This window comes from Enoplosus armatus, chromosome 21 (genome assembly GCF_043641665.1).
Source record: "Enoplosus armatus isolate fEnoArm2 chromosome 21, fEnoArm2.hap1, whole genome shotgun sequence".
Classification (NCBI taxonomy): Eukaryota; Metazoa; Chordata; class Actinopteri; order Centrarchiformes; family Enoplosidae; genus Enoplosus; species Enoplosus armatus.
Genome location: NC_092200.1, coordinates 15,511,522 through 15,528,833, shown reverse-complemented (window position 1 = coordinate 15,528,833; position 17,312 = coordinate 15,511,522). Strand labels below are relative to the sequence as shown.

General features: G+C 41.7%; 1 protein-coding gene across 1 annotated transcript in view; it reads left to right on the top strand.

The window, feature by feature from the left end:
- The window catches only part of adarb2 (adenosine deaminase RNA specific B2 (inactive)), a 161,196-nt gene that overhangs the window by 80,132 nt on the left and 63,752 nt on the right, over positions 1-17,312 (top strand). The window lies entirely within an intron of this gene.

Genomic DNA, 17,312 nt, shown 5'->3' with positions numbered 1-17,312 from the left:
CACCTCGACCAAGCATAAAAACGCTTTTGCGAAATGTTCGGTGGTTCCACTCATGCACACCTAGTTTTATCAGAAAATAAAGCAGCTGGAAGTCAGGCTGGCTTGTGAAAAATTTGTATGCTTACACCTAGGCTTGTGTGTTGAAAGATGTTAAATGTTAGTTTTCGAGATTTGTAGCAAATGAGTAAAGCTTGGCAAGAATCATCTGAATTGATTGAATAACATAAAATATGAAAGATGATTTCAGGCTGTTTCTCACATGAATTTTTAACTCCGAATCAAACTGCGCCCTTCTTTTAGGTGGAAGTCATCAATTTTTAAGTTGAGTTAGCATTTGATTTCTACTCCTTTATCTTTTATTGCATATTGATCTCACCAATGTGTCGGGTGGAAGAGACTCGGAAATGTGTCTGTAAATGAATACCTTTTGCTTTACGTTGTTTTTCAAAGGGCAGTTCAAATATTAAATCAGGCTTGAGTGATGTACGGGAGTTGAAATATGGCAATAAAAGAGTTACAGCTCCCTGTCATCTTTGTTTTGACAGGCGATTCTGGCACAACACACACACACGCACCTGCAAACAGCGCAGACAAACAGATACACACTCGCACACACAAAGTCAGCATGATTCGTTGGGGATTTTCTCACAAATCGGCCCCCTAAAGGGAAAGAGGCCGGCATAAATCAGCTGGTGTCAGGGCTACAGACACCCACGGCTCCTTATCACCACACGCAGGCGGACACACTCACAGATTGATAGGTGGATAGTCGCTCTGACAGGCAGGGCGACAGGCAGCCAGGTAGAGAGGCTTACAGAAGCATGCACACAGGGTGGAGGCAGACAGAGGGAGGCAAAGATCGACAGAGAGAGGCAATAACACGAGGCAAATACAGTGATTGCAAGGACACTGGTCACTTGAAATTGACTTGATGATCCTCATTAATAAAACTGTAATTATCTGTAACCTTCAATTTATTTCTCAGATTGAAAACAATAGAAAGTACAGCCTGCGGACAGTTTGTGAAACCTTTTACATTTGCTATTTGAAAACACCATTTGTGTGCTCAAGTGGTTCATTCCTGGTACAACTGCTGACAATGTTGGCCCAAAAGAGCCAAGGTTCTGTTTATTGCCAAGTAACATACATTACAAGGAATTTGCCGGGGTCTGATGGTGCTACATTATATAACATATAATAGCTGGCTAGCTGGTAACCACCAATTTTGCTGGTTTTGAAATGACAACAATAGCTGTTGCCAGCTAGTTAAACTACTTGAGTCGGTTGAAAAACGTTGTATTCTGCTGACTTAGTGTTTCCAGATGACTCTTTTTAAAATGAGTATCTTGTTAAACAGGTCTTAAATAAACATGACATCATGCTAAAAGATTGGGACATAAGCTGCATGAACCTGGCAAAAAGTCAACATCCTCACAGGTTGATGATCCATGTAGAAGACATAGAAATAGCGTAACAAACGTAAAACCTACAGCTTCCGCTATCTCATGTCACATTTGCTTGCATTGCAGGAGTGTAAACTTCCCCAAATCCAATAAAGAGCCTGACTAACGCCTAAACTCTGATAGCATTCAGGATCCGCTTCCACAAGTGGGGAAATACTACACAGTGCATGTGCTAGTTGTGAAGACAGTTTAGTCCATTCGCTACACTTTTGCTTTCGTGTTATTGGAAAGGATAAATAAAAGACACCACCCTCCAAACATTGCTGTTACTACAGCCCCAGATGCACAGCATGTGGAGAAATCCAGAGCTTGACAGGCCCTGCTGTGCCTTGTTACGGTTGCTAAACTATTGCCAATTGCTGGAGAAGTTCTGCTACCTTGGGTGCAGACGACATTTGAAAAGCAGGATCATGTCCAAAAGAACTTAAACACAGCAAAAGGCCTGACAGCATTTACAGTTTACAGGCTGTAAGGACGTAGCGCTCGCCTCCCTCCGATCTGTATCGCTGTATGGATCTAAACAGACGAAGGCTTGTATTACTGTCAGAGAGCATTTAGGACACACTGTATCATACACAGCTATGTTGGGTAGCAGTGCCAAACTCCATTTGTTTCCACCCATCAGAGTCTACTAGAGCAATACTAAGCTGGTGTTCCATTTCATGGGCTTGTCTGTTTTGGGTCATGCACTAGAAGCAAAATGCTTTGCCTACACAGACAGCGGATAACATCTCTGATCCCATTATTTACTCTGTGGAAGACTTAAACATTCCCTGTGGTGGGTTTTTTTTTGGGGGGGGGGCTTTTTCACTTTGTTACTCTAGGGAAGGAATCACGACACTCTTTCTTGTAGTTCACAAACAAGCACAACCTTGAAATGACTAAATATGTGGCATCACCCTGGAAATAGCAGCTATCCACTTAAAAAATAAAACCATAGAGCAATTCAGAGGAGACATTTCAGGGAGGGAACAGAAGGAGACACACACACACACACACACACACACACACACAGTGCTGCTGAGTGAGTTTGATGCCTTCTCACACAGAAAAACACCTCTGTTGGAAATAGGAATATTGTGATATTTACAAGAGGCTGTTGGCGTTGCGTCACAGGTCTCCCTAGCAACCATGCCCGCTGGTGATTCGGCCGTCCTCAAATAATGAGTGACAACCAGAGAAGTAAAAGACAGGTACATAACAATTGAGGAACACTTAAAGAAAGAAGTTAAAAGACTGATGCTGTTGAATGTTTCCAAATTTAGACTCATTAGAGCCTAAATTACATGTAATATCTATACTTTAAGCACACACACACACACACACACACCTAGAGTCCGGTTCTAGAAAAGCATTGAATGTTACTGATAGTGGATGCTGAACTAACTCTAGCTACTACTCGAGCCTTGATTGTTAGCATTAACTGACCAGAGACTATAGGAAGCTGGCGAAGACACAACTTTGAAACGCTAATTCCTCAGTGGCAAAATAAAGAATATAGAATTAAAATAAAAAATGTTGTGCATTCAGAATGCTGTGGACCTACAATATGGCCACCACCCAGAGAAACAACAGACCTTCTCCAATAATTAAACTCCAATTTATTAAGATGAGTATGTAAAATGTATTTAGTATGTAGGGAGGTAACATTGAAACTTACTGAAATATTTAAAGCTACACTGCTCTTTTGTCTCTATCTCTCTACCAAAACACTCACACACATGTGTAGTGCATATGGACTGCACACAAAACACACATTCCTAACCCTTGCTCTTTCTCACACATGCCTGTACTGAGGAACACTGTGGGCAAGAAATCTGTCTACACACACATACAAGAACATCACGTTTTACTGCAGCTTCCCACATTGCTTCCATCCAGCATTTAGTGAAGTATTGTAGAGGCCCTCCTCAAAATAGATCAGTCTGCTTTAGCTTCAAAAAGACGACGCGCAAATGAGCAGAAACACCAGTCTCCCCACTAAGAGTCAGGTGTGCTGCACACTTCAAAGTCAAAAGGAGTTGTGAATGCGGCACAAATGAAGCCTCCGGTGTGCCGATTCAAACTTCCACATGTCGATAATGACCTCACTCTCCTGCACGATTACTCATCATTCATTCAGCCACTGCTGTGGTGGGAAGGTAGCGCTGGCTCGTGGATTCGAGGCTCACAGAAGGTGATGGGGGGGCGGGAAGTTTTGCGTGAATGAGAGCGATTTGGAGTAGTTTGGATAAGACTTTATGATGCCCCCTCAGAATAATAGCCAGCTTTACTTCCATGTGACGTTTGCCTCGCTATGTTTGGCTTCATTAGCTCTTTTTTATCGCTAGTTGAAATATGGTGTGATTGCTGCTCAAGACTCTTCTGTCTAAGGCTTACTTCAGTTTGATGCTACCTACTATTACACTGTGAGTTTCACTCCTGATGCTTTATGTCGGCCTGAAAGGGTGATAAATTCTATTTATGCAGCTGAATTTGGGATTTGGGTGTGTTTACCCTCCACTTCCATCCCTGCATGATACTGATTTATAAGGCTTTCATATAAATCTATTCCTCTTCATTTCAAACATTTAGCTGATGGACACAAGATGTCTGTCACTGTCAAGTCCATCCTCAGTATATGTGCGTTGGAGGCTTCAAGTTTCTACATCACACTTGTGTCAGTTGGATACTGATCCACGACCTGGTTCTTAACTAGTTGTGACGTAATTTAAACTTGTATGAGATTTAAGGTGAGCACAGAGAAACTGTCCCCCAGGTGGATGTGAAAACAGCCCTTTAGTATCCAACTTTGCACATACATCATTCTGCACGGTGAAGCTAAAACATCCAAATGAAGTAACAATAAGCAAAACACATATTTTATGGGTGGCCTTTGAATAAGGAGTCTAGTGGACCCCATTTGAGCCATTTTTCAAGCCAAAAATGCCAATCATTGGCTCCACTTGTCAAATGTGCTGATGTGCTACTTTTCTTTGCTGTGTCTTTGTTCTTATGAATCTTGATAGGAAACAGAATATCTTCGTTTTGGCTGCTGGTCAGACTCCAAAGATAGAACCTTGAGCTGTTGTTGTTTTCACTATTTTCTGACATTTTCCATACTAAATTGGTGTCACTCGAGGCAATTATTGCAATTTGTTGACATTTATATTAGATGATGTAATATAATGTGAAACAGTACAATTTATAAAAAGGGAACAGGTAGCTGTCAAGTGTCTTGAAATGCTATATATTATTTTGGTACTTCTCCCACATTCCCAGCTTGTCGCCCCCTGAAAATGTAAATCAAAGACCTCCTATTGACTGCTGCCATGACCTTTTCTTCAGGTCAATAGGATATCACAGCTAATCTGTCAGAGAGAATTAAAGCTTTCAAAACATGGTGATAGAGAAGACATGGGCTTCAGCATGCGGGACATTAAAGATTGTGGTTCGCGATGACACAACACATGCCTTCATCTCAGTGGCACCAAATCAAAGAAATACAGCGAAAACCTTTTAGCGTGTCTGCATGCCCACATTCTACCACTCCATTATTCAGCACTCCTCTCAGAAATTGGTGACAGTTTGAGAACTAAATATACCATCTCTTTCTCTTCAACTCTGCTTGAATGTACGTTTGTTTCATGTGAAGGCTCTGATTTTTTTTAAAGCAGCTGCACAGTGACGTACTCCTGAATGCCACACGCAAGTGTGAGGAGGCCACAGGTTTCTCTTTAAATGCACAATCATTCAGTGAGTCAAAACAGTGACCAGTGTGTGTGTTATATGTAGGTATATGAGAGATTTCTGCTTTCATTTTGTCCTTAATGTTAGGATTTTGATTTTAGAACACTATGAATGTGAATAGTCCAATGAACTTCCTCCCAGTTCAGAGAACATGCTGTCTCTCGAAACCTCCATTTCAGACTTCACAAATTCAGTCCATTGAATCACAGGAAATCACTTTTCAATAAATTTTCCTACTCTACCCTCTTATGTGGGTTTTCAGTTTTTGCTACATGAATTTGGGCAAACCGGAAAATATTTTTAAGTTACTTAGGACTAGATTGGGCTAAAACAAGCCTTAAGGAAAAATGCAGAAGCTTTTCCCTTTTGAATTTGAGTAAATGTAAAACTAATATTTCTAAGATATTGAGCGCTCTGGAACTTTCCTTTGCAGCCAGTATTACCACAACGTCATCCTCCCCTGCAACATTAATGTCGTTCTTAAGTAGCCAAGGTAAGTGCTTGTCGTCAGATAAAAGTGTTTTTTTTCTCCCTGAAAAATAGATTGCTGTGCAAGCACCGAGCCATTTACATTTCACTCAAAAGCCCCACTTTTCCAGTCTCCCTTCTTTTATTCCCCCCCCCTGTTTTTATTGTATTTGGGATAAAAATACGTTCTCAAAAGTGTGCATCTCATCCCGTGTGTTTATCCAGAGCTAGGCTTACAATTCTATCTATCTGCAGATATGATATTCTCAGCAAAGCTATACAGCCTGGTGGTGTAAATACCCGCTGTCAACTAACAAACTACCAGACTGGTGCTTAATTTCCAAGTCTGAATGCATCAACATCAAACAGTTCTTTAATTGACTTAGAATCACACTAAATGTAGAGCATAGAATGGGAAAGGGGATATTATGAGCTGTCAGATTGCATTCATCACTTTCTTCTTTCTTTTCTCTCTTTTTTTTGCACTCTGGGATTGTATGGGAAATTGAGGCCTCGAAACCTGTGAGGGATCCAGATATTCCCACAACCATTCATGTCAGTGTGTAAAACGTGGCACCTGAAGCTGACCATTTGCTAAACCCCCTCCCCTGAACAGCGATAGCTTAGCAACCGCTAATTTGTTTTGTTTTTAGCCTTTCCAAAGCCAAAAAACACAAGGGCAAAAGTTTAAGTAATGGATGCTGCTTCAACGTAAACCGTAATCGTTAGCATGTCCGGCTAACTAGCTTACTACCTTCAGTAGTAACTGAGTGTGAACTGAGAGTCCCATCCACGAATAGCACATTCGCTGTGTAGTGTTTCCCCACTGTGTAAAAGCTGGTCCTGGACGGTGTCAGAGCTTAGGCTGACGTTGGCATGTCTGTTCTGCTCTTTACTGTATTTGTGGAAGTTGACTGTCCAGCAACCCCAGCTGACATTACCCAAGATGTGTTACAGTCAGCCAAATACATGAGTTAGTCCTCATCAATAATCAGGTTAGGCTGCCTGTGATTTCTGATTAGACCATTTGAATATTTTTTTGTTTATAATTCATGTGTGCTTGTGTGAAGAGAAACTAGATTCTCTCTCCACCTCTCCCTGGATATTGAGGGTTCAGGAGCTGCTTTAAAGTGAAATTTACAGACTCTCTCCACTCTTTCTATTTTCCTTTCCTCTTCTACCCCCCCCCCCCCCAAAAAAAAACTCTTCATTCCAACAGTCAGATGGCCCATACGAGTGAGTCCCAAGTGCCCAACCAGCCGGGCTTCCTGAAACTTATGACTAGCCATGTTCTTCAAACATCATGCCGCAACCAAAGCATGGCGGGATGACAGATAGTCCCTTCAATGTATAGTGACAAACAAATTAGTGCAAAGATGCTTCTCACTGCATACCAGATGTGTTGGGCTCCGTGGTATGGAACAGCCGATGAAAAACTGTCCACGTCCCATCTGTGCTTTGCGCGACCATCGGTGCAGCAATTTGTGCTGAACAAAGTAGTGCAAACAGCCAGCCTGATTATATGTGTCATAATGCGAGGCATAAAACACTGCTGGGGAAGATCACACGGAAAGCTGGCAGGTCTATTTGATGAGAGCAGAGGGAGGAATTGAGCGGGAAAAGGACAGGTGTAGGAGAAATAATGAACGGATAGAGGGAGAGGTGACTGTGGCTTGTAAAAGTGAAATAACAAAAAATGGGGGCAAATAAAAAGACATAAATAAAATGTGGTTCATATTAAGTTGCACCAAAATCACACTCTTTTCAGCTATTTTTCTCCCTCACACCTTCCCTCTCCTCGGGGTGTTGCTTTCCATTTCTAGCCGCTGTCCAGGCTTGAGCTGGTGACTGCAGGGCTGTGACACGAATGGGCCAATTTGTATCTAACCTCACACCTACCTATTGACTCGGAGATTGGAGACTACATGCGGGGGTCACATCACCATCTGAGTGCCATGTCAGCATGGTTGTGCACTCACTGCCGAGGCAGGCAATAAGCAACACAATGTGTTCTCTGTTCTGAGTGCACTGGCAGGACAGGATTTCAGCTGTTGAGCACACAAATATGATGAAAGTCGAGAGAACGGTAAAAAAAAAGAGGCTTCATAAGTCAAAGCAGAGAGCGGTAGCATTTGATATTCATGCTTTGCATCGGCGCAGATGACAGAAAGAGGGATAACTGTAGAAGGGAGATGAGCAGCAACACACTGAGAGGCAGAGACATTCCTGACCTGCTTAGTGTCATTACACCGCAGACTTATCTCGCTCGCTCTGCCTTGTAAATACACTCGAGTGCTTGTTATCAAACGAGCGAGGCGACAAACCTCATCCAGGTTTGAGTCCTCGGCTTCCTCTGCATGCTTGTAAATGAGTCATTCTCATGGATGACAGCCTACATTAATATTCTGTTAAGGAGGGAAGCTAGTGCGCATTAAATCCATCACTTATCAGGTAGTGATCGTGATCTGTGTAGAACTTGGGGGGGAGGGGGGGGGACTCATGCCTGTTTGCTTTTAATTGCCAAAAGGTATTCGGGGGAAGGATGGCAACAGCATATGGGATTCTTCTCCATCTCCAGGCCAACAAAATTCAACTGGGGCTAAGATAACAATGTTGCGTGTGTGTTTCTTCTCACAAAGGCCTCTTCAGCACTCTGATGGCACCATTGTTGAGATGCTGCTATTTTGGCACTAAAATCCGTCCAAAGGCGACATACCTTTTATTGAAAGTGCAGGATGCAAAAATAAAAAACATGCAGTGAAAAATTTATATTTTTTGTTACATCAAGAATCCCACTTTTGTACTGTTCAGGCATGAGATATGACATTAAAAAGCTTTTATCGTGACAGTATTCTCAAGTCTTATCCCTGCATGGAAAGTAAGCGCCAGCTCTCGGAGGTGAGTGTGCGTGAGGAGATGCAGGCGGTGTCAGGCGGCGGTGTGGTCGACAAGGCAGAGCCTCAGCATGATCATAAGCCCCCGCTGTAGGTTCTGCGCCGTCTGCTGGGCCTCTGCTGACAATCCACAGCCGTCACACACTCTGAGCAGGTTCCTCAATGACACTCAAGCGTGGCAAGTCCCCTCTCAGGAGTTTGTATTATACCTCAGGAGTGTACTCGCAAAGAAAAAATAAGAGAGAGAAAGTGGCACAATATGATTAAACAATTCAGTGTCCACTGGATTTCTTCTGATTACATGCTCCGTAGTGGAATGCATTGGTGTATTCTGTGGCCACCTCAGTTTCACTCTTAGCAGCCCTCGCTGCCAGCACTGCCTATGAATTCAAAAGGGCTCTGCTAAATCTTATCTTTGATTGTATTCTATAGAGTGTCACAGCAGGGCCCAGCTGAAGTATTTGCAGCATTAAATAGTAATAGAATACGGCAAGCAATGCAGCAAAATGAAAAACCATGTGAAGTAGAAAAAAGATAGTAAGAATTAAATAGCAAAATGAATAGAGACTAACACCAGTTTAGCATGCTGAGAATAATCAAATAAAGATACTGCACATATACTGTACAATGTGTTGCCCAATGATACACAGTAAAGTACACTTTGTGGGAGTATTTCAGATCATTTAGAGGTAGTGCTGCTTGATTACTGATTCTTGGCAACTAAAGTGTTGTGAGATTAACCAACAATGTTTTGGCTTCTTTAACTGGCGCCAAAACCCGGCTTCATTGTTATCTAGATTTCTTAATTATAGAATTATCTGAAGCTGGTGCTATAACTGTGACTGCACAACAGCAAGCCATACAGAGGTATTTTGGGAGGTTTTGCTAATAAAAGTGCAATTTCAGGAGACACAAAGTGTCAACTGCAGGATTAGTATGACCTGAGTATGTTGGTAGGAGGTCTGAAGTCTGCCTACATTTTGGGAAATATGCTTATTTGCTTTCTTACTGAGAGTTAGTGCTGTTGACTGATGCCACTTTCATGTCTGCACACTAAATATGAAGCTAGATCCAGCAGCCGGATAGCTTAGCTTAGCATGAAGACTGGAAACAGGGGGAAACAGCTAGCCGAACTAAATCCACCTACCAGCACCTCCAAAGCTCACTAATTAAGATTTTATATATTTTTTGTTTAAAAATGTGGCTCCTGACTGTAACCTTATATTTAACAGATAAGTATGAAAGTGGTATCAATGTTCTTATCTAAGAGAGAGAGAGAGAGAGAGAGTGTACTGTATGATAATGTGTTTAGGTGTATAGCATGGGTCACTAACAGGCGGACCGCGGACCCAGACGCCGTCCTATACGGACCCGGACCTATAATCAATAAATTATTAAGGGATTTTAAATTTTGACGGGGGGCTCCTATTTTAACCGGCGCAGCTTTTCTAGTCTTTGCGGCGCTGGTTTAGCGGCTCAAGAAACTCATAGACCAATTGCATACGAGTTACGCCAGCCCACGTGACGCTACTCAGCCAATCAAATCTGTGCATTCCAGGCGATAAACATTGCGACTCTGAATACAGACAGACGAGAGAGGTGAGAGGCGAGTGACAGATGATAAGACGAGTGAACGACACAGGGAGAGAAGACGGAGAGACGAGTGAGCGGGAGGGAGAGAAGACACATTAGTTATTGTGAAGACTGTTAAGTCAAGATGTGAAACAGTTAACAAAGAAAAAGGGAAACTCAAGCTGCTGCTACACTTTATTTTGTTTTTCTAAAATTAAGCACTTTATTTTAAGATGCACAATTTTTCTAAAGCAATTTTATTTATTTTCTCTATTTTATTTTTACATGCAGCCCTTCTTTTACTTAATGAGAGAAGAACATTATACATATCTACAGTATTATATATCTGTATTGTTCAATGTTAAGTGACAATAAATATTGTCAAAATGTTTTTGAATTGTACTTTCTATATTTGATCTGACAGTCAGTTGTTGATGACATGCAGACGTTGATACAACTACTAGGCCACTTCAATTTATGTCACACTAAATCACAACGCAAGTTAGACATTATGATGTTCCGGACCTTTGCTCGAGGACATTTCCTCTAACTGGACCTCTTCGAACTTTAGTTGAATACCCCTGCTGTATAGTATGCAGACATTTAGGTGAATGTTACACTCTATTGTCTATCAAATCCTGTATTGTACTATGCATCATAAAGTTATATATTTCTTTTTCTGTCCATTTAATTGAGTTTGTTCCTTTATAATTCTTTGTTTGTATCTTGTCCGTTGTTATTGTTGTTTCAGAAAGTGAGACAGGATATTATTTGCAAACGAATCATATGAGAAAGAAATGTGAGATTCTAAAGCAAACTGATGTGCAAATTTCAGAGAGGTTTAATCAGTCTCAGTCTCCAAGGGTGTCAGACACAGTTTTTAACACGATTAAATGAAAAGCAATAGCTGCCAACCTCGGTCCCCAGATGAGAGCAGGAAATTACAGCAAGTAAACAGAAAGTGAGACACTTGCCTGAAGGCATCAACGTGAACACCACATGTCACAACATACATACATATATGATGTGAAAACTGTCCGAACTGCATTACACTTTATTTTCATGGCCATTGACCGCACTTATATAAAAAGCTATAGGTGACAAAGCTCATATGACTCCATGCATAACATAGCATTTGTTCATAAAGACATCATTGACAATAATACACACAACATGCAGACTCTGTTTGCAAATGTAAAGCAGATGGCCTGGCTACTACTAATCACGTGCTAAGTAGCCATCAGTCTCTGCTAATATATCCCCCTACCTCCTTTTTACTCCCTCTGTCCTCTGTTAAAGGATCATTCCAGTTATTTCATAGCGTACGTAACTTCAGTATGTCTGGAACAACACCCCACCAAAAAGAAACTGCAGCCCTAAACGTGATGAAAACACATCCCTCCAGCACCCAAACTCTCACACACTTGTTGACAGATGGGAGATACTGGAGCCTGAGGGAAAACCCACATCCTGTCAGTAATTATCACTGGGTGGCTGATGTGAAAAGGTTTCCTGTATCGAGTAATATATATCGAGCCCAACGTCAGAGAACCTGAGAAATCGCACATCTAACCATGTTTGAATCCTGCGTAAATGGGTCTCATGGCAGTGTTTTGTGACCGAATGGAAATTAGAGCAAAATGTGTTTATTGCTGAAAGACAACAAGCTCTCCTCTTCTCCCTGACTAAGATATTATCAGTCATACAGGTTAAAAAAGGGAAATAACAGATCATGCAAAGAAACATCTTTCTGATGATTGAAGGAAGTTGTTTCCTTTTGTTTATCGGTTAATACAGATCCACTCTATGGAGCAAGTTGGTGAATCGGAAATAAATGAAACCTTATCATTGAGAAATAGCCCATTATACCTAAGTTGTGGTGATGCTGTTTCAAAGCAGTCCAATCACCTGATGCGTCCAGTCACTAACTGATTTCTAATACAGGGGAATTTCTGTCAAGTAAAAGACTTACACAAAGGCTGGTATCGGGTATCCTCTCTCAAGCCTCCTCTGGGATGCTTCTCAAATTCTCTGAACATTAGAACGTCCTTTATGGACCAGATCAAATAACAATCAAATAAAGGAATTTGGGATGTACCCGCTTTTCCTGCAAACATCATGTGCATAAATGCTACTTACCCAGACTCTTTCAAAGCCCTGTAAATGTTCTTACTTGCTTTAGCACCGAGTGCTGTAGTAACTGGATAATTGCCCTTCTCATCGTGACACATAGACTGTTTGTGAGATTGTACTGCAGCTTCGATAGTGAACATGTCATGTCATGGCAACTTAGAATTATAGCACGCGTGGACTATTTCCTTAAGCCCCGGAGTTATGTGTTCTCAAGTACACAGACAAAAGGTGGAGAGGACACTTCGCTTGGTGTCTATTTTTACATTGCTTTTTGCTCAGAGATCAGAGGCGAGAAGTGACAGGAATCAGGTTTTAAGTGCTTTGGAGAAACAGTGCAGCCTCTCATTTAGTGGCTCGGTGGCTTTCAATCCGAGGCTTGCAGGAAGACATTGAGAGAGAGAGAGAGAGAGAGGCAGGTGGTAACTGGAGAGAGAGAGCGAGTCAATGATTTCCCCCAGCGCCTGTTTCAATAGTGTCTCCTGTCGCTCATCTGACCCATTCGTTATGCTGAGCCATGGGGAAATCTGATTGGGCTCATTACCCTCTCCTCAGAACTGATACAGGACGTACAAGGAGAGAGAGAGAGAGAGAGACTCTTCTCCAGCTCATTGTGAATGGACACCATCATCGGTGTTGTCACTATCAGCAGTGTATGGCCATCTGCCAAGGCCCTTCCTATCTCACCTGGCTCTCCTCTGCCTCCCTGCCTTTGTGCGGTGGAAACAAATGAGCGCCGTCTCCCCCTCACCATGTCCCGGTGCAGCGGGGGGACGGATCGTAGCGAGCTGAGACTATTGGCATGCATTGTCTCATCCATTCGGCTGGCTGGCGAATGAGAAGGGATGGATGGCAGATAGCGTGAAGGGCATGTAAGGTAACAATGTCCACATCAGCGGTGGTGATTGGTGGTACATTTGATGAACTTTGCATTAGGCAGGATCTTTCCTCCCCCGCTTTGAAGTGAGGCTTAAACAGGGAAGATTGTAGATTCAATGAAATTCTGATGCCATGTAAGGGAGGATATCACTACACACAGACCTCACTGCAGACAGTTCGACCTCTTCTCTATCACCACTAACACACACAAAGAAGAAATTTAGGTCTGAGGGATATGCACATGATTTCTATGTAAAGGGCCTGTAAGGATTTGTCCTGGAGGTGTTCTGGAAAGAACTATGTAATTTGGTGCCAATTATAGGGAAATATAGACAGCTTGCAATTGGTACAATTCCATTTAATTAATTACAATTAATTGCAAGTGTAACCTACCGAGACTTTTAGTCAGTACACAATGGGTCAATTTCTCTACAGCCTAGCATGCAATTATGATGAATAATGAATGAATATTTACTATATGTTCTTTCAAGGAAATTTCTATTTCGTCCTTATTAAACTAAAGTACTCACATTTCCAACAGGTCATTGGAATGTCTGCTATGCACTACTGTGTAGAACAACTTTGATGTTCAGACTTTAGTATTTAACCTCAGAGCAATCTATTCCTGGAGTTTTATACTAACAATCCAACAAACCAGTTGTATTATTGTCTTGCAGCATCGTACTGCATGAGCTGTCTGCACTGTATTTTAATTCACCAGGCTGAAAATATGCTGCATCTCTGTGGGAAAATCAATCACACTAGACACTGTAAACCACTAACAAATACTGCCTCTGACGTTATACACTGCTCACTCATAAATCAGGGTGAAGTGTGTTTTTGCCAGCGCTTCATAAAGCGATCAGAGGTGGCATTTTGAGGATGACCTCTAAACTGCACTGCTTACCACGGCGCAGTTGATTCAGCATCAGAGTTATTGAAAACATGATGATATTTTCTACTCAATAGCTACTTCCTGAGACATTTTAAATGAACTGTGGTCCATTGAAAGTGAGAAGAATTGTTTTTGAGGGTTACTTTGAAATTATTCATACCTGAAGAGCTCTATACAGAGTGCAAGTGCTTTTCTGACTGTGAACTCTAAATAAAAATCCTCTGAATACAGAATAAAAGGGTCTATCGAGGCTTTTATGTAGCCCAGTGACGTGGCCACACAGCAGCGAGCACTGAGGATAGTGCATAGAATTAGTTTCCTCTATACAGGGATGGAACAAGTACTAGAATATTTTCCTCAAGCAAATGGGAAATTTCTTGAGAAAAAATGGACTCAGATAAAAGTGAAAAGTAGGTCAGTTAAAGTGTACTCTGAGTAAACTGTGAAAGAACTATTCAATGAAACACATTTACCTTAGGCCACAAATAAAGTGTATTATTATATTATAAGTATTCAGTAACTATTGAATTGATTGCCATGAAATTTTGTACATACATTGTTTCCCAGACGATGTATCCTAATGACTTATCATTCAGTCGGTGCCATCATCAGGTCAAAAGTTCAGTTTGCTACAGTTTGGTGTAGCCAGCGGATATCCGGATAACAGATATCCGTTGTCGTTGTTTTTTATAGTCCGGTTAGCAATCTCGGAACCCATCGGCTATCGTGTTATGACGATTTGAATGCAGGTACATTTAAAAAAAAGCTAATCTCTGGGGTTCCGAGATTGATACAAAACTAAATCGTCATCAGACGAAAGCCAAGGGGGCTCAGAGATTGCATTTCTGTCAATGTGTTCCGCCTCTTTAGCTCTCCACGCGGACTGTTTACCTGCATGAAACCAAAACCTACTCAAACGTGATTGGTCAATACTATTCGGACTACAAACAAACTACAAATGCAAACCAGAGAGCTTCCGATATCAAAATCTTGTCTCTTGCCTGCAGATGCTGCATTCATATGCAGATATCTGTTTATAGAGAATATCGTCCTCGATGACACATTACACAGGATGAAACGATAAATTGTTGTGCCTGACAGCCATTTTCATTCCTGATGCCCTACCTCTATCAGGTCGGGTCTGAACCAGGCATGATACAGCCATAAGGGAGATCAATAAAATATCAAACTGCTTGCTTCTGCTTCTGTGCTCTCAACCTGTAGATTTGCGTGTTAACAGCATCAGCTTATTCTCTAAGGAGAATAAATTTGCTCATACTATTGCTGCTTCTGGTTTTAAAGCTCATGACATAGTGTACCTACTATGTTCATCTGTTTACACCAAGCTTTGGTATCTCATTGCCCAGTGGGCCCTTTGACTTGGCAGGAGCTGTTGAGTGGGTGGTTTAGACCCCTGGGCTTAACAGGATTATCAAATATACATTTACATTTATACATTACAGGCATTTCAGGCCACAGTGTGAAAGCTCAGGCTCATGTGTGTGAATTGCCTGTAATTTCATGCTTGATGTGAACATTTGTCTTTCACGTTAAAAAAAAACTGGACACATTTTGTGTACAAATTGCAAGAATGAGCTAAGATATGCTATACGAGCCAATAGCCCCGTAAACACCTCTAATTTTGCCACTTCTGTAAACACATCAGACAGCCATGTTTTTTTTTACTGTAAATAGGGCTTTAGGGGCTTTAAAAACAATATAGACTGATTTGAAAGTGGTCTGGATAATGACCCTGTTGGCCGAGGGAGTCATTTAGGGCCAAATTGCTGCTTGTGTTGGGCTTTAGTCCGTAATTAGGTCAGAATGCAAATGCTTGTATTGTGATTTTGGCCCACAAGGACAAGCACAGCTCCAGCCTCAGTGTTTAGAGTGTATCCATGTGTGTCAGAGTGACTCATGGAGCCCCTCTAGTGCTGTTGAGCTGCGATGAGAGAGAGAGCACCGGGGGCCGAGCTCATTCACAACCTTGCGCTCTTATCAAAACAAGTTTATGGCACTGTAATGTGGCGCCGCGTTTATGTAGCATTTAGCACTGCGAAATTGTTGCTGCTGCAGGCCTGAATGCTGCTCCAGGACTGTGGTGGATGGAGGCAGGGAGCTTGGAAGGTGTCTTGACCTCAGGCTCACCCTCTAACCTTCCACACACCTACATAAACCTCGTTTTCTTCCTCTTTCTTTTTCCTACTTCATCACCTCCCCCTACTTCTGTCCACCTCCGATTCCTCCCTCTTGTTGCCTCTCCCTTACCTTTCTCTTTTATTGATCATTAGCTGATGTTGGGAGGAGGGGAGAGGGTGTGTAATTAAGGAGCCAGACTGGTCTGTCAATTCTGCTCAGTGCTGCATGGAGTCCACCAGACCAAGCGATGGCCCTAATAGGGCTTCATACTGTAAACAACACGCACACCTGGACAGCAGCAGGCCCCAGGGAGAAACAGGAGAAAGCCACTGTTGACAAGTTAGCACTGATAAAGAAAGGAAGTATATCACCAGAGCTGCAGTCTGTGTGTATGGAAGATCTAAAATGGCTAAATACAATCAAATACATTGAACACATTGACATAAAACATTTAAGTGAAATACAACACATATCGTTATATGTATTAACTTTCATTTATGCCTTTACTGTGTTAAATTAAAAATATGTTTGTATTTACTAACTGAATGGATTGTTTTTATTGTGACATGAATCTGCCACATTAAAATCAAATCAACACAAAGTGAGGTGTATTGCAATTCAGTGTTGTCCAGCAGAGAGCAAGTTAGACCTGCCAACACTAAATGCAAAGCATTGTTGTTAGTTTTCATGAAGAGATGCAAGTAGGCTTTCTCTTTTATGAGATGGAGATGTGTTGTCCATGGCAAAATTAAAAACAATCGACTGTCCAATCACAGCTTGGAGGTGGGACCATGGGTGGAGCTTAGCTTCATTGGTGTTAGCTGCCATCAGCTAAATAAAACTCGATAATTGTCCTTTAAACACAGGTTTTCTCTCATATTACATATTCTGTCTTCTAATATCTCTGTGACTGTTACACGAGCATTTTGATGTAGAAAGACATTATTTAGAATCTAACTTCATGTTAGGTCACAGCACAGCGCTGCTCGGATGAAACGCCATTGACAGCAATTCTTTTGCTCCTCTAATACCACTACTGAGCCAAATTCCTCTTTTTTTATGTACATTTTTGTGAATCAAACTTTCCCACCAACAGAGCGGACCACGGTAATTTTAGGGTCGTTGATAAGGTGACATGCATCA